At 36.1% G+C, this 24,584-nt stretch overlaps 1 long non-coding RNA gene across 2 annotated transcripts; it reads left to right on the top strand.

Annotated features, from left to right (window-relative positions):
- On the top strand, positions 1-22,195 carry LOC137865334 (uncharacterized). 2 transcript variants are annotated; one of them, XR_011101868.1, is made up of 4 exons: positions 1-840; positions 18,053-18,102; positions 19,969-20,066; positions 21,588-22,195. It is a non-coding gene; the product is annotated as an uncharacterized lncRNA (long non-coding RNA). The 2 variants fall into 2 exon arrangements; XR_011101867.1 differs by lacking the exons at positions 19,969-20,066; positions 21,588-22,195 and adding an exon at positions 18,672-18,776 and having other exon boundaries at positions 9-840.
- The last annotated feature ends 2,389 nt before the right edge of the window (positions 22,196-24,584 follow it).

Raw genomic sequence — 24,584 nt, 5'->3', positions numbered from 1 at the left:
CTCCTCCAGCCTCCCACACCCTGTCCTTGACAGGGCAGGGTGGAAAAGCTCCTAACCTGTGATAAGAACATGGAAATCACCAGTTACCATCATGGCCAAAAAACCCTTGACTAGGGGAAATTTATTATAGTTTATTGTCAAGTAAAAATAGAGAAGCGTGGTGAGAAACAAAACAAAAACAGCTGCCCCTCACCTGCTCCTTCTTCCCAGGCTCAACTTCACTCCCAACTCTTCCACCTCAGCACCCTGAGCCCTGAATGGTGTGAGAGGCTGGCAGTGGAGGTTGTGGTCTCTTCGTAACAGGTAGCCTCTGTCACTCCTTCCTCCTAACAAGTTCCCCTTTCTCCCTGGCTGCCATTCTTCAAGAACGCTCCAGTGGGGTGCAGTCCTCCAGCAGCAGACTGCTCAGGCATGGGCCCAACTTGGGCCACAGTTCTGCCAAAAAAACACCTGTGTGGGCTCTCCATGGGCAGCAGCATTTTTCAGAGCACAACCAACTGCTGCAGGGGCCTCCGTGGTCTGCAGGAGGACTGCTTCACTGTGGTCTTCTCCACAGTCTGGAGGGCAATCTCTGCCAAAACCTTGCCTCATAAACCCAACACAGTGTGGTAGATACTGGATGCCTTCACTTTATGTTCTTTTATCATTAGAAATAATGGATTTTTTAAAATAAACTTTAGAATAAAAATTTGAGCATGATGTTAATATAATAAAGTATGCTAGCCCCAGTAAATGAAATGTTATCTAATTGTATTTATTTGATTTCACAGTGGAGAAGATTTTAAAAATGACTAATCTAAAGATTAAGAAGAACAAAAGGCAGGCTGCAGCAGGGAAAAGGTAAAGTTGCTTTTGTACTTTGCAAGATGTGGTAAAGTATCAGCCTTTTAAGGCCAATAATAATTCAATTCTCTGATTAAAAAATGAAAGAGGTGAGAGGAAATATGTGAATGAAAGGATTATGGATAATGTTGAGTTCTGCTGTGCTTCTGTTTTTAAAAGGCAACCAAAGTGCAATATCTTGTTACATTTCATGTGTGCTGGAAATGAAACAATACATTCTGGGATAGCTCAAGTTTCATATGAGAGAGAGATTTTTAATTTTAATTTTTATTATTATTATATATTTTTTGAGATAAAGGGGCTACATGAAACATTGTCAGGTTGTCAGGACTTGCATTTTAAAACAGAAGTGCATCAAGATTCTGTTCTGGGTCTTCTATGTTTTCTCTGAACTGTGAAGCGATAGACTAAGCAGTTCTCTTAATGCAGTAAAATTTAGTTTTGCATTGCATTTTGCGGATGCAAATGTAGTACTTTAGCACTGGCAGGTAATTGGTGAAAGAGACAGCTGCTGTCTTTCTCCTAACTTTGCTCTCCAATTTAAAATGCACTAGGTGAGTGGGTGAGTCTTTTTTTTTAAATAATTACTAACTTTTGACTCTGTTTTTAAAACCTTAAATATTCTCTCCTGTCTTTGGTAAGATTGTGGTTTTATTGTTGATATTGCTGATCATAGGACACCTGTGCTATTGCTACTATATGTTTTTGCTCCACTGTGATGAAATTCTTGTTTGTACACGAAAGTAGCTTGTGAAGAGTTCCTCTTTCACTTGTGTGTGTGTTAGCTCGCTGTCAGATTTAACCCCCCCACCTTCCAAACCAGTAATTTGCCTTTCATGCCAAATGCTATGCGAAGTTACAGTGTTTGAGTGGTGATCACTCATGTGGGTAACATTGCCTGATTTTTCCTAATATGAGAAAATATCTGGATGCTATAATGCGCTGATTTTTAAAAGAGATACCAGAGAAGAGACCTTGTGCTCTGTATCTCTGTTGTGCTCTCATGCCATCATTGGGTGTGCACCCCTTCCCCCGTGTGCCCTCTGTTACGCCCTCTCTTCATTTTACCTCTGGCTCACTTGCTGTCTCTCATTGTCTTGGCTCTTGCCCTTTCACTTGCTGTTCGTCAGTCTTCTGTATGCTCCTTTGTGTTCAGTCATGGGCACGTGCTCTCTTGCTCTGTCTTTCTCACACGTGCTTCTTCATGCTTAGTCTTGTGTGCTTGCCCAAGTCTTTTTCTTACACAGTCACATTGTCCCTCTTCATCTCTCATACCGTCTTGTGCTCTGGCTCACTCTACTTTATTGCTTCTTCCAAATTTCTCATTCACTTATACACTACGTACATCAGGTACAGAGGCATACACTACATCAGTTGTTTATTCTAAATAGTGGATATGTTGAACCCTTCTTTGTAACACGTTGCATGTTTTATGGCTAATCTGATGATCCATCAGTGAATGACAAACTGCTCCATTAATTGGATCATTAATATTAATCCAATATTAATGCTTGGTTTTGTTTACTTCCACTACTTTATTAATATTATTCTCATTTTGTTTCAGAAACTCCAAGTGGAAAATAAAAAAACAAGTATTAGAGAATTTAAGGTCTTTGGGATTTGCTAAATTCAGTTAAGAACTGATTTCATTATTAATTCCAATGTCCAATAAAAATTGAATCTCACTGGGCAGGGTTTAAAATTCTGGCAAGGGTATTATCCATACAACAGCCTAGTCTGTCAGTGGCTAAGCATGTTGCAGTGGAAAAACTGAAGTCATAGCTTCAGGTAGTACTGTAGTCCAGCAGAAGGAATTTAAAAAAAAATAAAAATTAGGACTGTAGGCCTACTGCTAGCTAATATTTATCTACCCTAGCCTTGGTTAAATGATGCAAACACTAAGCAAATGTTTTCAGTAATATGGTCTATCAGAATTCATTGGAACTTAGAACTGAAACGTAATTAAAGTCAAATATAAATTATTGAGAGCAAATAGTTTCAGGTTAAGGAGTTGAACAAAGATAAGTTAGTAACTACTTTCCTCCATGAGAAGGGATGATGTATGAAGAAATTACATATTTCCATTAACTTTTTGTGTGTTGCCTGCAGTCTGCTTTGGAGAACATACCAGTTCCTCAACCTGAACTTAAATATCAAATTCCAGGTGTCAAACCAACAAGTAGATGTGTCAAAATGTTTGATTCCTGGGTTCTCAGTTAGAGGTTCTGAACCCTCTACAAATTAAAATGGGCAGAAATAAATGGGTCATCTTGAAGTTGGGGACTAATAATGATGGAGAAGAAAAAGAAATTTAAGTAAGCAGAAAATGTGACAAAAAGAAGTGGCTATCTCTGAGAGAAAAACAAAACAAAACAAACAAAAAAAAAACAGGAATCTGTAGGTGCTGCTAAAAGACTTCATGTAGACCTTCACTCAGCTTGATGCAGAAAGTGGGCTTGTCCTACACATGTATGGAAGACTGGTGACACTGACTGTGTAGCTTTGTGTCAAGGAAGCTGCAGCATAGTCCTGACTGTACGTGATCGTCTCTAGCACAGAACACAATTATCAGATTCAGTTCAAAGAGAAATTCCAGACTTTGGTCAAACATACATTGAAGGTCAGCTTATGATTTTTTAATTATGTATTTTGTTTCCTAGAGATCATTATCATTATAGATGAAATGGCAAAAATTTTTATCAGTTTACTGAAAGCACAAGTAATACAGTTGTAGAGGCTAGTAATAACGTGAAAGAATGCAAAATTATTACACAAGTTTATATTTCAAAGAATCATTCCTGATTCTGTTTCTTATACAGGAATATCAAAGAATGGCATTCATTCAATTGAAATGAGAGTGCACTATAGCAGTTTCCAAATATTAAGATTGCTGGAGGGAACTCCTGTAACAATAAGTATATATCTTCCAACATACTTAGGTATGCACAGCAGAAACCGATGCCATTTACAACAAAGTGTATTGGTTCTTTTCTTTGTAATCGTCTGTCACTTCTTGTCTGGTAGTAACATGCATTATTCATTGATAATAATTTATATTTGTTATAGTTTTTGAATTTTATAGAGGTTTTCCTCATTATTGAAACATTATGTACACAGATTTTGTTAAACTTGGAACTTAGAAAATGGAAAGAAGTGGTTTCAAGTAGAGTATTTGGAAGATCATAAGAATGTGGATGAAGAACTTCATGCTTCTTGTCATCTTAAATGAATTTTATTATTTAAGTTCCTCTTTGGCTGTATATAATTGCTTTATAAATATTAAAGTGTCTAATAATCACTAATATTGAAACTGTGAAGGTTTACGGATATCTTCAAGGCAAAAATGGCAGGGAGAGTAACATTTTTAGCTAGACCAATACAGTTAAAAAAAACAGGCAAGCTTTTGGATATGAAGCCATTTTCTGGCACCTACGCAAAAAGACACTTAAATAAGGCATGAAATAAATTCTCTTATGTTCCTGCAAGATTGAGAACTGTTGCAAAACTTTCATAACGAGTTATAATGTAGTTCAGAAACATCTGTCAGTGCTGTTGGTCTAAATTTCTTGATACTTTTAACATCCATTAATAACTTTTTTTCCATTTAATAACTTTTTTTTTCTCTCTAGATTTATAGTTTAAAGAAAAAAAATAGCCTATCACACAGAAATATTTTCCCATTAAAACTTTATTAACAATATATCTTCTTATTAACAGTCTCTTATTTAAAGAAAAGCAAACAGACACTATATATATATATATATATATATGTTTATATATATCACAGAATCACAGAATCTCTAGGTTGGAAGAGACCTCTAGATCATCGAGTCCAACCTCTAACCTAACACTAACAGTCCCCACTAAACCATATCCCTAAGCTCTACATCTAAACGTCTTTTAAAGACTTCCAGGGATGGTGACTCCACCACCTCCCTGGGCAGCCCATTCCAGTGCCTAACAACCCTTTCAGTAAAGAAATTCTTCCTAACATCTAACCTGGTGCAACTTTAGCCCATTCCCCCTCGTCCTGTCACCAGGCACATGGGAGAACAGGCCAACCCCCACCTCACTACAGCCTCCTTTAAGGTATCTGTAGAGTGCGATAAGGTCGCCCCTGAGCCTCCTCTTCTCCAGGCTGAACAAGCCCAGCTCCCTCAGCCGCTCCTCGTAGGACTTGTTCTCCAGGCCCCTCACCAGCTTCGTCGCCCTTCTTTGGACTCGCTCAAGCACCTCGATGTCCTTCTTGTAGCGAGGGGCCCAAAACTGAACACAGTACTCGAGGTGCGGCCTCACCAGAGCCGAGTACAGGGGGACGATCACCTCCCTAGCCCTGCTGGTCACGCTGTTTCTGATACAAGCCAGGATGCCGTTGGTCTTCTTGGCCACCTGAGCACACTGCTGGCTCATATTCAGCCGACTGTCCACCATCACTCCCAGGTCCTTCTCTGCCAGGCAGCTCTCCAACCACTCATCTCCCAGCCTGTAGCTCTGCTTGGGGTTATTGCGCCCCAGGTGCAGGACCTGGCACTTGGCCTTGTTAAACTTCATGCAGTTGACCTCAGCCCATTGGTGCAGCCTATCCAGATCCTCCTGCAGAGCCTTCCTACCCTCGAGCATATCGACACATATATATATAAACAGTAATGACAAAAGAGCCTCACAACATTTACATCCATATCTTTGTTTTTTTCTTCTTCCTCTTCTTCTGAATGTTTGTGTAGAGTCTGCTTCCAAAGAAAAAATGTTGATGGCTTTATTTCCTCTTTCACATAAAAGGACTATTTAATGCAAGAGGCTATCACTGAAAATTGCAGGTTCTGACCATCTCCTAAATTCCTGGTTTTATGCGTGTCTGAGTATTAAAAAGAGTAGCCACTGGGTGGCTGCTGTGGTTGAGAGAATAATGAAATTCTTTGTAATGGTTATAGCATGACATTCTCTTTCAGAGTAAAGAGTGCTGTAGTGGATGAAGATCTTCATTTTCTTCTGTTATGGATTGTCCTATCATATAAAAGAATGCGTTTTATGTGATATAAAAGTATCTTTAAAAATGTATTGGAACTCTGAGAACCCACTTGCAAGAATCTAAATGATTTTCACTTCATTCTTGAACACGGCTAAGTGCTTTAGTTGTTATTACTGAATATGATTTCATCCTGTAATTAAGTAATTCAGTGTGAGGCTAATAAAAGTTGTGTTTTGCAATTTGTGCATAAGAACAACAGAAAATATCATGAGAATCACCTTGACTAATTTTAAATTAATGAAATAACATTATCTTTAATGCTTTGCTGAAAGCAATTTGCAAATTATGTTAAAAAAACAAACAAAAACATAATGGGAAAGAGTAGTTTGGGGGTTAAATAGTAATTAGTAAGATTAGAATAGTAAGACGGAAATAAAGGATCAGTGCCTTAAAAGATGTCAGGGTAAAAACTTCCATTCTCTAGAAGGACATTCTTTCACTTAAAAAGAAAATTTTGGGTGTCTAGTATGGAGGGGGATGGTAAGCTGGTAACAATGTCACTACTAGCAAAGACTGGTACTTGGAACAAATGACAATTATTTGCTCTAACGAGTAATTGCCCAAGATTAGGAAAGGTGCTGGGGCTATATGGGTGAAATTATTTTAATCCCCTTAATAAATAAATAAATAAAAGTTAAAAAAGAAACAAAAATCACTTCAAGATTCATTTAGAATACTTGACTACAAGGTAACATTCAACGAAATCAAGCTCTTCATGGTGGATAGATTCCACTGCAATAGTGTAATCTTCAAATTGAGAGTGGAAAAATAGTAAAAGAAAGTGTCAAAAATGAGACTTCGGAAGAAGTAATGAATTCTTTTAAACTAACTTAGTACTTAAGAAGAATTAAAAAAAGAAAATGGCAAATGTAGTAAAAATAGCAAAAGAGTAATAGGAGAAATGGCAAGGGAAAAAGGAAGATATAAATACTGATAATAGGGATAACCAGATATGTAACTCCATTGAAGAATGGATTTGATTATTAATTAGTTGTGGTCAGCATGCCACTATAGAGGTGTTCGTGTGGAATGGGGGAAGTCTCATAGACATAGGAACATATGTCTAGACATAGGAACTTGATCTGCTTGAACCCCAGCTCTATAGGTTAACTAACGAAAGTAATTACAAAAATTAAGATGATGTTCAGAGAAAATAGAAAGGAAGCTAAGATGTGTGGTCAATAACATTGTTTCTTGAGTCAGTGAAGTCTGGAAGAGATACTAAGGAATTTCTGATGAGGTAGTTTTTGGAAACTGTAGATCTCTCCAACAGTATTAAAGGGAAAAAAGTAGATAGGAGTGATCACTCTAGTCATATATGACATTTTAGCTTTCTAAATATGGATTATGGGGAAAAAAATGGTAGTAATAATCCAAGAGCCTAGGTACTGACATTCAACCAGTATCTTCATTGATTTCTTTGCCATGACAAATCTGATATTGAGGATTAAGAAAAATTTTAGGAAAAAACAAAAGAACTTTAGATCCTATGAATCTTCATTGATTTGCTTTAACTTAAATGGGTAAACAGGTAGAGATCTTTAATGCCCTTGGTTTTTAAAGGGCAAACTCAGAGAAATGAAATATTTACAAATACAACACTAAGGAGCCCAAATACTCAAAAGTGAGACATAAATTCAACATGAAAATTTGTTTTTGTTCCCAGAAATGTAAGTTGAAAGAGGGCCTGCAGCTGTCTGAAGAGTACTGACTTCCAAAAGGGTAGTAAGGAAAGAGGATGTGAGAATCCCAGAATCATAGAATGGTTTGGTTTGGAAGGTACCTTAAAGATAATTGAGTTCCAAGCCCCCTGACAAGGGCAGGGACACCTCCCTGGTGCCCAAGGACCAGGTTGCCCAAGGACCCATCCAGCCTGGCCTTGAATACTTCCAGGGGTGGGGAAGTGTTCCACATCTTCTCTGTGGGTAAGTGCATCCACAGCTTCTCTGGGCAACCTGTTGCTGTACCTCTCCACCCTCAGAGCAAATAATTTCTTCTTTATATCTAAACTAAGCCTCCCCTCTTCAGGTTACTCCTTGCCTGTAAAGCAATTCCGTGTTTCTCTTAGATAAACATGATTTTACCTAAAGTTACTTAGTAATGCACCAGGAATTTATTCAAAATAGTATATTGCTTTTTGTGTGTACTAATATTTCTAACTAATTTAAAATTTATGTACTTCCTTGCAGTAAACTTACGTTTTGTCTTCTAATCTTTTCTAAATGAAACATATTTGGTAAGGTGTCACTCTCAGCTCTGTTTCCAAGCAAGTGTTGGAAATAGGTGGAGAATTCATTCAAAATTTTAGTAAACTGCACCAATTTTGTGATTCTGGAGATGAATGAGGTTAACATTATTTAAGAGAGAACATGGTGAAAGCAGTATTGGACCATTTGCATGGAATTGCTGAAGTGCCTAAATTCTCCATACAGATAAGAATGTTTGAAATTGAATGGTTTTCACACATGCCAAATAGTGTATGCATGACTTCCCTGCTTAAATGCTTTATGCTTCCTGAAATTTGGTGACTTGTTGCCTCTTCAGGTGTAGGTAGAATATGTGTTGTTCTAAGACATTAGAAAACAAGAAGAGAAATTATTTTTGTGCCCTTATTTCCTTTGTTGGGGAAAGGGGCATAGGCCAGTAAGATTCTGAACAACTGAAATGTTAAAGCTTGTGGGCATTGCAAAAAAATGACTACATATATAAGTCTTTGCAACTGTTTGGAGCTGCTTTTATGAAAATGGTAATATACAATGAGAAGTAGTCCATGGAAACTAGTGCCTAGAACAAAAAGCCAATGTATTTTTTCTTTATTATATAATGTTCAATTATATGTGCCCGATAGCCATCCTGTGCAAAGAACATATCAAGAGCTTTAAACAAAATCTGATTATAGTTATATTCAAAGCTATTAGAATTGATTTCAGAAAAGCTCTCCATAACATTTACAGAGCCATTTGCAATTCTGGCTATAGCGGTGGGGGGGGGGAGGGGACAAAGAGATTGTGGTCTCCTAGAGTACACAAACCTTTACAAAATCTTTTCTTACTCTTTGCTCCTATGAATCTCTGTGGTCAGTAATTCTGAGAAATTCCTTTGTTACCATTAAGATGGCCAATCCTTTCAGTTCTCTGAAGTACACTTGTCTAAAGCTAAACCCGTAAGTATAGACTATGTTAGAGGGAGGACTGCCATTTGTCTGGAAAATAGGAATTAAACCTGTGTTATCCTCATTGCGTTCTGTTAGGGTTTCTAGAAAAGATAGAAACTGCAAACAATTCAGCTTGATTTCCATATCTGTGTGGACATACAACAGGTCAGGTGCTTGGTAATTCCTTATTTTGTAGCTCAGCCGTGCATACGAGAGAAACTGACTTCATACCAAGAGACACAAATGCATGATGTATCTAACTTCAAAACTGCTCACTCAGAATTAATTTGCTGTTTGCTAAGAAATGTGCAGATGCATATGGAGTTCTTTGTCTTTTTTTTTCCTTTCAGTGCCATGAGCACTAGGTTAATTGAGGTGCTGGGTACTATCATTTAAATGTTAAAATTGCATTGTGGTTATCTTCTTCAACAAAGATATGTGCCTTGATGTAATAAACTTGGCATGATATTTAATTGTTTGTAATAAGTGTGGTAAAATCACGGTCATTCATATTTTACAAAATCACAGAATCATCTAGGTTGGAAGAGGACTCCAGTATCACCTATTCCAACCTCTGACCTAACACTAACAAGTCCTCCACTAAACCATATCACTAAGCTCTACATCTAAACATCATTTAAAGATTTGTTACAGAAAATGTCCAGTGCCAATCCATTAAAAAAAAAAAAAGTAATAAAAAGGTGTGCTTGTATGTATATGTATTTAATAGTGGAATTTTAATTTGCAAGTGTAATTATGCAAATACCCAAAATATATTTGAAGGCTTTAAACTTATGCTGGCTTCGTATTTTTATAGCAAACTTTAATCTGAAAATAGACACAGCTCACAGCCTGTTAATACAAATATATCTTCATCAGTATTAATTTATCTTCAATCCATCCATGATTCTTTTTAATTTTATTGTCCACTTCCCATCCCACAGTTAGAAAGACATAGTCTAGAAATTAAAAATTGAAAACAAGTGGTCTGGAAATTAAAAGTTGTGCTTAGATTGATCATAGCAACTATTAAAGAAGTTTCCTATTATTGTTTTTAAGACGTTCATGAAAATTTTAACTTCCATGTTTCAGGTTTCCATGATTTGTCTACTGTAGCATGCAGTAGGCAAGCAAGCATATTGTCCTTATCATTCTGCTTTCTCCTGAATAGGCAGAAGGCACGGTACAAAAACATACCTGGTACAAAAGGCTTGACAAGCAGAGATAAAACAAGGCACTTACAAAGTTATAAGTTGAGAAAAGTAGTATTGCAGTAAACTGACTGCTCCACCTGATCCTCCTGTGCACATTGGATTACTTGCAAACTAGCTGGATGCAGACGTTCTGTGTCTGAAGAAACAGATTGTTCTACCATTTTCTGAATTTGTATTGACCATGTCTTTCATCTTCATTTTATGACGAGATCAGTTGACTGGACTTAAAAAGGTCTAGGAGCTAATGATTTGCCTTGAAGGCTTTCCATCATAGCTGTTTTTTTCCTGGTGGCTACAGCCTGTTGCCTTTTTTTTTTTTTTTTTTTACTGCTTATAGTGAATTGAGCGTCCTGCCCTAGAAGTGAAGAATGGGAGATAGTTAGAGAAAGAATGAAGTGATAAACTGTTCCCTCCTTGTCACATTCATCCTGGTTTCCTAATAAGGGACTTTTTAAAATTGAGCCTTGCGCTACTGTGCATCAGGAAGAGATCTAAGCAACCAACAGGTGACATACATAGAAGTTTGCTGTGGTAAGTGGAAAGTTTAAATTCGTGATTTAAACTTTCTGGCTCAGCTCTGGCCAGCAGCCAGAACCTTTTGGAGCCGGCCGGAGCTAGCTCTGCTCTGACATGAGGCAGCTGCTGGGCTCTGCTCACCCCTGCAGCCAAACCCTAACCATGTGTACCCAGTACACAAAGCTTGGCTGGAATGCTACAGTACAGTTCCAACAATTCATAGAATCACAGAATGGTTTGGATTGGAAGGGCCCTTAAAACCACCTGGTTCCACCCCTTCTGCCATGGGCAGGGACACCTCCCACCAGACCAGGTTGCTCAAAGTCCCATCCAGCCTGGCCTTGGGCACTGCCAGGGATGGGGCACCCACAGCTCCTCTGGGCAGCCTGTGCCACTGCCTCACCACCCTCATAGTGGGTGAAATTTGTTTAATGCACTTCTTCACAGATTTAGTCTTAATTTCTGACTCTGGGATTAAAGCTACAGCTGCCTAGAGGAGCCTGCTAAAAATTGATCAAGGGGACTGTCATCATCTTTCTTTTTCTCTTATGAAGTATGTATTTCTGTATGGACACCATTGGCACACAGAGATGAGGTAGGAATGGAGCACAGATGTGTTAAAACTTCAATTAAAAGCAAATTTCAAGCCTTAGGAGAGGTGATACTTTGGGTTAGGGTGCGTGTGTTTTTCTTTCTTTGTTTTTCATGAAAAGCAGATAAAAACACTCATATCCTTATGGACAGTACTTAATAAGTTTATCTTTTTATTTGACGTGAGGGTATGGAACTGGATTTAATTTTTTTTTTGACCCATACAAGTGACTGGAAATTTTGGTACAGTTGCCAGAGACAACATCTGATTTTTTCACTGGTCTCTATTGCAAATTATATTTCCATCAGAGTACTTTTCATGACGAATTGTTCATGAAAATGATTTCAGGAGGTAGAGCACCTGCTGAAGTCCTGCATTGCATATTAATGTAAAGGCGACAGGTCTTGCAATTCTTGTGTGATGTTCAACTCTGGTAACATGCAAACTGCTTTTTGTTAATGAATTGTGCTAAGTAATGCTTTACTCTTTTATGTATGTAATTATTAATATGTAAATTACCAATGCAGGTTGGCAGTTTGGCAGAGCAAGACCTTTTTATAGTTTGTCTTGTTTAGACTGAAGAAAATCAGAGGCAGTTATGGAAAAAAAAGGAAAATGGCTGAAATATATAGTTGCAATAGTTGTAAGCTGTGAGTAGGCATGAAACATTAGTTAAAATACATTAAATGTTTACTTAGTCAAATAGTGACTTCAGTCATGCAACAGAATGGTTCCCTGCTAGTTCAATAAATCTAATGAGGCAAAGCAGTACCTTTCCTGATGTTACTGGTTTACAGCCATTCAAAGGATACTACAGTGAGCAAATGGCTACTTCATTTCTTGATGCCAAGGACATTTAGCATAGCTAATGAGGGACCAAGACAAAAAAGGCTGTAAATTATTTTTGACGATTGGAGCTCCTGGATTAGTGAAAAACTAAGAGTTAAATCTCGGTGTCTGTTGCAGGAAATCTGTGCTTTTGGGTCTGTTCTTGTTTTAAATATTTATTGCCATATGAAATCAGGCTATGTCTAGCAAAAACATTGGAAGACTTGCAGAGAAGCAGGATCCAGAAAGATTAAAAATTTGGGCAAGTGCTTAGGTTATTGAAAGACCAAAGCAAATTTTGTCTGTAGACTTTCAGACTTTGGAAAGAGTTCAGTTACTTTTTGTTTGTGATTGCTATTTTCTGTCTCTTAATGAAATAAAATAGAAATCCATGTGTTCATATGAGATGTTAATTTGCATGTAATTATGAGAAATAATGATTCAGAACACTTCGAATCAAAAACAGTGATAGGATTCAAGTTTCCATAAAAATATCATCTTTAAGTGGTAGTTTTAATTCCAGGTTCTTTGCATTTCAATATGAAATATAAGACTTTACATCAGAGATTTTACATTACTTTACAAGCTATGTAATAAGTTGTAATAAAAACTTCCCATTTAAAAAAAAAAAAAAAAGAAAGAAAAAAAAGAAAAAATAAAGATAACCAGCTGATGCATTGCCTGAGTACATATTTTCTCAGCCATTTGCCTCATTTTATGTACAGCTTAATATGTATTTTCTCTCTACTTTGTCTATAAATATATATTTTCATATCCATAAGAATATACTCATGTTCTTAGTAAATGAAGGCATGCTTTCAATAAATTGAATGTCCAGCTGGCTGAAGATTTAAACAGAAAAAGGATACAAGAAGATATTTGGTAGATAAACATGTTCTTGTTTAGTCGTTTAGTCTTTTTTGATACTGATTGTTTAGAACTCTGAATGCTTGCTTATGCTAGCTTTGGGCTGTTCTTCAAAAAGTCAATCAGCACAGTCTAGATGGTGGCTTTGATCTTTGTTTATATATTTGTTTTAAGAGACTAAAAGACACGAAATTTGTGATTACATGGTTTGTGAGATCATCCCCCCCTCCACACATTATCCACAGATGGTTTAAGGGGACTAAAGAAAGGCTGCCCGCCTGAGGTTTTGACATCTTCATTATAGTCCCAGCAGGCTACTTTATAAACATCAGCATTTTTGCAGTTGTTCTTGCAGGTGCTTAAAGGAGATTGTGGCCTTTCACCTAGCATAATCAGCTTCCTTTTATTTCACAACATTTACTATTCCTTTGCATAGCCTTATTGTTTTTACACAGTGCTCTTAAAGGAAAACTTAACGAATTATTCCAACACCTGCTTGCCACAAGGCAAACACTGATCTTCATGTTAGTCCTATGAGAGCTTACCACAGCCTCCCTAAGGCACATTTATCATGCAACTAGACGTCATCAGTCTCTGAAGGAATGTGATAGTGACTTGCTTACTTTCACATCGTGTGTCATCTGCACTGTGCAAAATTTACATTTCTGAACTTTGTATTTTATAGTTCAGTAAATAATAAAACCAAATTTTACAGACTTTTGGCAGAATATTTCTTAGGTCCAAATCCTTACATTTTAAATCACCTAAATTATGCTTGCTGCATTTGTCTGTTGCTTTTATGCATATAATTTTCCCATGTTTCTAGTTATGCTTCTCTATGCTTTGGATAAGTGGATAAGTATGATAATCAAAGTTTGTTTGTAATTTAAAATATTTATCAGCATGAAGAGTGATGCAATCCATTTTTTCCAGATGTGCCAACCTATGCAAAATAATTCTGTTGATCAGTGAGGATTCCTGATTATGTTCAGTGAAGGAAGATAAATGAGAAAATGCTGATTCTTGGATCACTTCTGATTCAGAGATAATAAAAGACTTCTGAAACTTTTTTGTCTGTATAGCGACTGATTCATAGGCAGCCCTGTAATAAAACAGCAAGACCTTACCATCTCATGGGTGGGGTTTTTTTAGCTGTATAGATGAAATATGCTTATGTGGTTTCAAATGAATAGGCAATTGTCTCCACTAGAACTTGCAATGACTTGAACCTCTCTGTAGAGTCTCAGTAGGGAAGACAGATTTTGAAACGTAAATAATCAAGCAGGAGATCGGGTTTGATTTCACAAGCCAGTATTGTGGTCTCTGTGTTTGTAAGTAGTGTATTTGTTAAATGGTAAAATTAAATGTTTGGTTAGTTTGTTTTGTTGTATTAGAGAGCATGAACAGAACAACTGAGGCAGGTTTTGCTCTGTTTCTGCGTATGAGACAATTATAGCAATTTGTAAGAAATGTCAAGCTTGAAAGTGTTTGCTTACTTGTTAATAGCAGGTGATGCTCGTAAGTTATGCATCCTAGAAAAGGTGGATAACACTGTTGCACACTGTATTGGGGGGGTGGGGTGAGAGAGCGGTTGTGGTGTTTGGCTGCCTAGCACAGTAGAACCACCACACACACACAGATTTAAGGTTGCATGATAAAGTGGGCTTCTTTATCTAGCTGTCTCTGAGCATACATATTTTAACACATAAACATGCTTTTCCATGAGAGTCATCAGGGGTTACAGGTGATTTCAAGGAACTCAGAAATGTGCTGTATGAGAATAACGCCAGAGGGATCATTCTGTTCAGAGAAAATTTAAGAGCAGGAGGTCTAGAATTTAATCCCTAACTAGAAAGTAGAAAATAAAACATTAGATACTGCAGACTGTAGGTCAACTTTTGTACAGCAAGAACAAGAAAGGTGGATGGCTTGAGAACTTCATTTTTAGCGACAGACTTGTCTAATCAAGAAGTCAACAAAGTGACAAAAATAGGAAAAATAGAACAAATGGAATGTACTTAAAATAACATGATTTTGAGAACAGCAACAACAACAACAAAAAAAAAAAAACACAAAACAAAACACAAAAATGTGAAAGAAATTATTTAATTGCCAGTGCTAGAATAATATACAAGAGTTAGATTTGTTTATTTATCTGCTTAATAACAAACTAACTAGAGAAAAAAACTAACTGAGAGAAGGAATGTTTAGCAAATTTGTTTCTCTGATGAATGAACAGGGCTATAGCCCTGGTAATGGAAGTGCTCAGCATTGCTTTTTTTCAAAGTTCAGCTTTGAATTTTAACTGAATTACTCTGGCCAAGCCCCCAGATAGTTGATCCCCAGTGTCTCAAAAGCTACAAATGAACATGATCAGAGATCTAGAAATCTTTATCTGCTAGGTACAAGTGAATGAATTGCAGCTGCTTAGTCCAAGAAGTTTAGAAAAACTCTGAATATTTAGAAACATAGATATTTGACCATAAAAAAAGTCTGCTACACAGAGAAAGGTGTCCATTTCAGATTTGGGCAATGTATTTTAAGATATGTAACAGATATAAACTGAAAGAAAGAACTTCAGACAACACTTCAGGAGAAAAAAAATATATATATAAAAGTAATGGAATCATACAGGAATGGGCTACATGTGTCTATGAGTTTTTAGAGTTTTTCCTACCAGAATTCTAGAAATATCATTGTCAGGACTATCTAGAGATACAGCTTTTCCTGTCATAGTGCTGAGAAATGAAGCATGTGAAATGCTGAGGTCCCTTTTAGTGTAATGTGAATAAGTAAGTGGCCTAAACCAGAATGTTTTCTAACTAGAAAAACTTTTTTTTTTTCCCTTGAAACAAAATTGTTTCCATCTTTGTGAAGCCATAGGAATAATAATAATAATAATAATAAATGAAAAAAAATCAAAAATTCAAAAAATTCAAAAGTTCAAATTGTAGTATACCAATATTGGATGTGTAATTCCCCAAACTCAGTCATATCATTTGAACCCAGGACAGTGTAGCAAACTAAGTGAGTTGATTCTTGTGAATTGTTTGTTCATTGTTTGATTTGTTGGTTATTTTTTAAAATGACTTCAAGCTTTGGAAGTCAAGATTAGAGTCTTGGTTAAGTTATGAAAACAGGTTTCAAAAGTGATTTGAGAGGAAGTGCAAGTGTGGTCATGACAAGTTGCAAATTTTATTTTTATTTTTATTTTTATTTTTATTTTTATTTTTATTTTTATTTTTATTTTTATTTTTATTTTTATTTTTATTTTTATTTTTATTTTTATTTTTATTTTTATTTTTATTTTTTATTCATCTTGCTTTATTAAATGTTTCATTTTCTTGCTTGAATTCATGTCTGTGTGCAATAATATCACAACATAATTCAGTTGTAAATTTAAGTAGTTTCATGTTACTGCTGTCCTTGTATTTTATGTAACAACTCCCTCTTTGCTAAGAAGGTTGTTGAATTAAAAATATTAACAACAGAGAAATGACACACCTCCACATTGCAAAAAGTAAAGAATATCTGTAGAAATCCTGAACTTGAGTTGTTTGTCCTGTACCCATACCATGAGTGACAAAAGAAAATATGCCATTCAATATGCAGAATTCAAGAATGGCTGACCCTTTGTGTAAATAGGACCTCTTTATTCAGGCCTCCAGAAATGTAAATACACTTAACCATGAGCAGAAAATAGATTTGCTATTCTGAAGTTTGAAGTGGCCTTTAGCATATCCCTCACATTGTTGAATTTTAGTTATTAGCTATAAAATTTAAGCTTTGTAGCATGATTAACACAAAAGGTGCCATCTACTGCAAGGCATAAAACTAATTCCTAGTTGCTGCCATGATAGAATAAGGGATGATAGAATAAGGGATTGATCAGTGAGATTCTTGAAGACAAGTACTGTGGGAAGAATTATTTTTTCATGCATATACGTGTTTGTACATGCACACACACACAAATTTATCATGAAAGGATGCTTATATTTTCTGAAGCAAAGGATTGTTTGGAAGTATTTATTTTCTCTTAAAAAAAAAAGCTCAATATGAATTTGAAATGGCTGTATAACTGGCATAATTCAGCAGTAGTCTCAGTTTTAAGAGAATATAATTCTTGCCTTTAAGAATATAATTACATTTTCAGTCAAAATAAAAATGAGTGCATGTGTAGAGTTTAGAAACAAACAATTTTGTTTTAAAATCTTTATTATGAAAGCTTTGTTAGCAGCTTCCTGGCTGAAATTGTAGCAATATTTTCAATTAAAACAGGATTCAAATCTTACTGTTTCATGCTTCAATGACATTTGACAGGAAATCCAAAGTTCCAACATGCTAGATCTTCAGAAGTGTTTTTCAGTTAAATTTATTTTTAGTAAACTATTTTCTCTATTAGAAGAAAAAAAATTCTTCTGTAGAAGTTCACAGTGAAGTCATTTGTGGATTTGTGGAGGTCTGGCATAAAATCTCATGCATATCCGTATTCATGTATTTCAGGTAATCACAAAACAAGCTATAACCACATTAATAAGCCAGTAGCCATTACTTTGCATGTGCAGAACCTTTTAGAAAGGTCTTTGGAGAAAGGTGTTGCTAAGGCCTTCCCTTCTGCCCACTGCCAGGACCACAGCTGCAGAGATGTCTCAAATGGTTTCCAGGAGGCTGGCCCTGGAACAGTGCTCTCCTGCTTTTGCAGGATGCTCTTTTCTAAGCCAATTTAAAATGTGGCTACAACCTTTTCTGCTGAGAGTTCGAGACATCATCCTCTTTTGCTTCTTAGTCTCTTATACCAGGTAGCCTATAATTCCCTGGAAATGGGAGTAATAACTCTCTTCATGGCAGACTAGCTGAGATTTACTCAGACCCTGCTGTTTGAACAGCTACTGAGGCCTCCCACAGTGTGAAAAGTGCATCTCTGCTTGCACAGTGTGTGACTGCCATTTGTGTTTCCATCCATGTTTTATCCTCTTCTTCCTTCACTTATGGCCTCTGTTGCTTTACAGACTTGGGAGAAGATGGCAAGAATAGTTAAAAGAAGGGAATTTCAGGCAAGGTAAGTTGTATTTATTAACTCAGAGGAATGCTGCGTTTCTTAAAAGAAGAGCATTAGTTACTGCTTTCACAAGGGATGGCCTAGCAATTGCACCAGCGTCCTATGCCAGGCAATAAGACCTTCAGAAAGGATAGTTTCTGAGACAAATTGGGAGGTGTAGGAAGACGCTAGCTCAGTATTTGTAAATCGTTGTACTCAGACTAGTTGTTCACTGGGGAAAATACTGAGTAGAACCGAAAGACAAGGATTAGATTGCCTTCTGCTTCCAAGACTGCAAGTAATAATGTCATTAAATGGACTTCTGAGGAAAAGTTGATGTTAAGTTACATAACAAGGTTCAGGTAAAGCTTTCCACAAGAAGTTTATAGAAAAGAATATGCTAAGCAGATGCTGTTAGTATGAAGTATTAGTTGTGGTGGTGATGGGTGAAGATTCGTGAAGAATGACTGAGAGAAATGAAGCAGAAACAAAGCTTATTTTTATATTGATGACTACAAATATTTAATGATTGTTATTCCATTCCTTCCCCAAAATGTTTTCAAAAAACTAAAGCAAGCTATGGTTCTCAGTTTCTTCTAGATGATGATGATGATTTGATGAGGAGAGCCAAAACTTTTAAGATTTTGACTTTAAATCAAAGATCAAGAAACTTCCTGGAAATGAAGAAAAAGGAGGAGGAAAACTAAGAGATATTAAGAGACACAAAATGCAACAGGGAAAGATATATTGAATTTTCTGTGCAAGCATAAATTCCTCCTAATTAATGTAAATGTATTAGAAAACGCACTAAGCAACAGTATTTGTATAATAAATACTGCTATTCTTAAGCATTTTTGTTAATAACAGAAGTAAAACAAAATTCTGTGGTAACAGAGTAGAAGAAATGAAGCTACAGAAATAATAAATTTCCCTTTTAATTAGTTATACATGTATTGGTGTGGAGTAAAGAAGAGAGCATTGCAAGTTGGATTTTTTTTTCCCATAACTTTATCATTTCGGTTTATAACTGAAGGCATATGTCCTTTACGCACCGGCTTCCTCTTTTGTGTGTTCTGTGTTACTATGTTGCTGTTTTTAAAATGAAGGTATGTTTATCTGGAAATGCTTGAAAAGTAACAGTACATTTGAATAAAATTGAGTAGTATATTCCAGGGGAATTCTCTTCAACAGTACAAAGAGACTGTTTCCAGCAAAAAAAGTTGAGAAATGAGATTGAACTATCATGTCAGTTGATGTCTGTGCAGAGTGAATCTGCTTATTCTGTGTAAATGACTGCAGAGGTAAGGTTTTCCAAGTTAGGACAGCATGATAGAATCAAACTCTTTTCAGCTGATGGGGTAATATAAAAACAAAAGCCTACCTCATTCAGATTAGTTTTAAAAGATAAAGCTTGAAGTGCACAATTGTAGAGCAGATTCTCACTGTCTAATTCAGTGGTGAAATCACAAGACTAGCATGTTGGGACTTCCCAATTATCTTTCCACATGCACCTTGTCATGGCCAGCCTAGGTGGCAGTTCCATGAGCAACTCTGCCTTTGGAGCCAGCTGGGGAAGTGTCCTGAGAAGGGACTGTGCAGATAAGATGCTTCATCTTCTGGCATGCTGTGGTACAGAGTTTCCTGTTACACATTCACCATACATGCTCAGTGCATACTGTTAACAAGATTTAGAGATTTCAGTACCTACAAACTGCCTACACTTTATTTTATGTAATAAATTTATCTAGCAATAGCTCTGATTTGGTAAAGTGTTTATATTTAATTAGTATTAATTAATATAAAATAGATTATTTTTAAAATGTACATTATAATTGAAGTAGATGGGAAAGTATGTAACAGTGAAATCTTGTGACATTCTCTTGACAGAGCAGTGAACTTTTTCATGATTTGCTGAATCATCGTATTTTCAGTTCTGTCCTGACACAGCAATATTCTGAGGCTGATTATCATTACAGCTACTGCTGGTAAGCACAGACTTGGAACTTGTGGTTCTGTGGCATAGATGACTCTGGGAGTGATATGAAGGACCTGTTCCCTTTTTGTTGCTCATTTCTAGTAATTATGGCTCAAAAAAAATTCTGTTCTTTCCAACAGGAAAAAAGACAGATGTACCCTTCATTCCTTTTCATTCCTTTTCAGTGATATCTAAAAAGAAATTCAGTACTCTGCAGTAAAGTGACTGTGGACTGTTACTGTTTTGTCAAGTTCTAGTAATTCTTTGGCTTGACCCTTTCAAATATTCATAATAAGTGTTTTTGTTTGTTTGTTTGGTAGTTATTATTTTGCATATACATGTATGTTGATGTTTTATTTTTTAAATATCAGGAAAGCATATAAGTTTTTGGTCGTATTCCTGTTTCAGCTTTTTGCATTTTACAAGGTGAAGGTGAAACTTTAGTAAGGTAGAACACACTTTGATTTAGAAGATATCTAGGTTCTACAAAATGCATAGTGTCTGTTTATTGAAAGATGGAGTGTAAGCCTTCATTTTGCTTCCAGCTGTCTTATGATGAGACTGTCTTCAAAACAGTGATTTGCTGGCTGAGCTGACAGGAGACATAAACATGCATAATTATTAATGAATAATTAATAGAGATAAATGCACACATAATTATCTGTAATCTGTTCTTTGAACATGGATCCTGCTTATAACTGAAAATAACCACCCACCTTCCCTAGAGTGTCATAATCAGTTATTTATGGTGCTAGTAGAGAAGGACATACAGTGCCTTGGGTTATAGTAACACTTATAGTGGGTGGCTGTGATATAATATTTATTAGTACGTTGTGATTTTCACTGTGACAGAGAGGAAATTCAAATGGGTCTCTTAATACTTTCTGGATTACCCAATATTCCAGAGGTAGTGGGGATGGAGAGGTGTCATAAAATATGATTATTCCTATCCAGGTTACTCTACAAGCTGTATCATATAGCTCTGTTGTTAACATTTTATCAGCTACTGTGGCCTTAAAACTAAAAATTCACATCAAAGCACTGGTTGCATATATTATCTCCTGTGAATTTTTATTTAACTTTTTTTGTTGCTATTGGCTTGATGGCTTATGTTTATACCGAAGTGTTACTGCTATAGGTGTCAAACAGCACACTGCAGTTGGCCCTTTCTAACACAAGAGAGTATGCTGGCTTCTTCTTCAGAAGAAGCGTTTCCATGAAGCAAGTCAGTAAATGTCCATATCAGAACTTTGCCCTCTTGCTAATTGTGCATACAGACTTATCCATCCAGACCAGTTTATGTAGCAATTTTCAAAGATTTCTGCTGGTTTCTTTTAGTTACAGATTTTATTTTCATTGTAGCTGATTATTCTAATCATAAAAACTTCCTATTGCTTTTTCTCCATACACATATTCAGTCTGAAACATAATGCTTTTTCCATATTAACGCATTAATTTCTATATTAATGCATAAATGTCTCGAACAGCTGAATATATAAATAAAAAAAAACATTTTTTTTTTCTCCCTAAGAATGACTTTGGAAATGAAAAAGTGACTAATACTCAGATTCAAGATTGCCAGCTAAAGAAAGCTCAATTATCTCTACCTCTCTGACAGAAGCCATTTTAAACTGATCAGTGTGAATGCCGACATCCAAATGTACTCATTTAAAACATCTACTTGTTCATCCTAAAACTATATTTAAACTTTTTGTTTTGTGTATTATACTAGTAGTTCTAGTGATCTTACAGATTTTTGTTTGTTTGTTTATTTACTTTTTTGCTCCTCAGCTGTATGTGTATTAAATATCTGGAATTGTCAGACAAAATTTTCCGATTAAATTCAATGCAAAGACTAAGCAAGTAGGATCACAATTTAGTGTTTTTATCTCTAAAACAAAGAAACTTTCTCCTCTGTAAATATGTAAGTATAATGATTCATATGGGAATGACATCCATTATCTTAGTCAACATTTCACATATGACAGAAGAACAAAATTATTATCAAGGCTAATTGCTTTTTATTTAAAGAGATACACCTAAATATTTATATCAGTACTTACCTCCTGATTCTCTGCTGTTGTTTTATAAATGTATGTAGTTATGAAAACAACAAATAAAGCTGTTTTCTAGAATATATACAATCATAAGTGCGTAATTCCCAGTATACTATAAGGTCTTTTAATTTTGTTTTATTGTTGTCAAATACCACATATGTTTTGAAATCCAATAGCAGAAATGTCAAATTCTAAAGCAACTTTGCAAATTCGTGGTTTCACTTTTGGTTTGTTTTACTGGGGTACCCTAATATTTCTTTTAACTAAATGAAGAATCTATTTATCAAAATACATACACTAGCTGAAGGATACCTTACATAAATACTAATGGCATCTGAGAGGGCTTTTTTTTTTGCCTATGTTATTGTTGCTTTGTTTAAATTAGTCAGAGCTATTTAAATTATTTTGAACTGGTAGTAGCATAAAATAGGCCATAACTTGAACGAGTGTGTGCTATGGCAAAATCACAGCCTTTGAAGACTGTGACACATTTTTTCAGCATATACATCCATCTGGAAAACTGGGGTCAATCCTTTATGAATTATAAATGAAAGCAGCTTTAAGTTTGTACAAGATCTACAGCTGTACTGAACGGAAGTTAAATCACTCTCACTGATCTGAAGGAGCCTTGCAGATGGTTTATGCCATCCTGCTATAAACAAAATCTTGTTTTTCATCCAGGAGGAAAAAAGTCAAGCTGTTTTCTTTGTAAACAGATGGAATCAGTTCAGTAAGGTTGGAAGCAACCAACTGCTTAGTTCCACCTCTGCAACAGAAGATTGGAAAAGAAAAAAATTGTAATCTAGGCTTCTCAACAAATAGGCATGTACTTAAACTTTTTCTTTAAAACAAATCTGCTAAATTTAGGTGTAAATGTAAGGAGAAAATAGTTTCTAATGTGCAATATTCAAAATCTTCTGTGCCTGCCATAGCTGTCGATAATATGTCTTAGAACCTTTTAAGCTTATGTACAGGTCACACACAATTAATTATAACAGTGCAAAATGAATCCTGAGTAAAGGATATTAAACTTTTGAAATGTGCTTCTTTGAAACTGTACCTGAAGCAGGTGCTGCTTGTAAAGCTATGTGTAGTATCACAGGTGAATGATCAGTTGTGGGACTGAAATTTACCAATTTCAGCATTAGTTTGAGCAGCCAGGCCTTTTGTAAATTCTACTTTCCAATGTTTTGGGGTACTTTGTGCCGCTTAAAAATCAGAACCATCTGTCATTTAGTTCCTTTGTCTGTGATCTCTGTAAATTGTTAGTGGTTTCTTTCTTAATGATGAAGATGAAAACCAAAAAAATCCTCTTTCATATAGTCATGCAAATGCTTATTCTGGTCATAGACAGTGATAGGAGAAAGCCACAAAAACACCTACAAAGCCAACACCTACAAGCTATTGTCTGTTGCCTTAGTGCACAGTTGATCACTTATAGTAAACAGTTACTTTGATCTCTCTCACAAATAGAAGATTATCCAAAATTCCTGCCAAATTGAACTTATTTTTTTCTTCTCTACTTTATCTCACATCTCATAGAGTTGCAGACTATTTTAGTTTGGAAGTGACCTCTAGCAGTCATCTTGTCCAACCTGCTGTTCAAGCAGTGCCGGCCACAGCAGGCTGCCCAGGACCATGCCCAGTCAGCTTTTGAAGATCTCCAAGGAAGGAGACCCCACAACCTCTCAGGACAACCTGTGCCAGTGCTCTGTCACCTGTACAGCAGAGGGGGAATATTACTTTTGGCCTGCACCAGCCTTGTCCCTAAGTTTGACTGTTTTGCTCTGAAAATTAGTGTGTCATTCAAAAATATATAACTTGCTTCATTTACAGTGACAGTCAGTAGATAGAGAACACGTGATGCTGAACAGAAAGTAAAGAAGCAACAGCATGTAGGTGTTATGTCAGTCTCACAAGGGAGCAGATAATGCAGGAAACTGGGAGGACAGTGTACAAAGAATTTTCCATGCAGATTTTTTTCTGTATACCTGGGCAGCTGGTTTGAGGACCCTTCCAAAAAATTGGCTAGGTCCATGCAAAATGGAACCTCAAAACAGTAATCAATACACAGGTTGTCCATGTTTTCTAAAATGTGTATGAAGGTTTGAAAGCTTGCAGTAAAATAGCCATCTTGATGGGATTATTTATGGTTTTAAGCACAGCTTCAGATGTAGCTGAGGGAAGGAGATAAGGTGGTGTGAATTTTATATCCACCCTGAAGCTGAGTGCAAACCTTTGCAGAGAAAATTTTGTAGAAAATAGAGGGAGAACAGCGGCATAAATTTTAAAGCCCTTTTAAAATCAACTGGATAATCCATTATGTTTGTACGGGTACTAAGCCAGGACATGGCCTTTCTGTTTCAGAATAATTGGCTCTATTTTTCCGTAGTGTTTTGAGAGATATATAAATACATTTTTGGAAGTGAATGCAGCTGAGGGGAACCTTCATCTTCTCTACTCAAACTATA

The sequence above is a fragment of the Anas acuta genome, chromosome 16 (assembly GCF_963932015.1).
Source record: "Anas acuta chromosome 16, bAnaAcu1.1, whole genome shotgun sequence".
Lineage (NCBI taxonomy): Eukaryota > Metazoa > Chordata > Aves > Anseriformes > Anatidae > Anas > Anas acuta.
The sequence above is the reverse complement of the archived record's forward strand: the minus strand, read 5'-3'. Positions and strand labels throughout refer to the sequence as shown.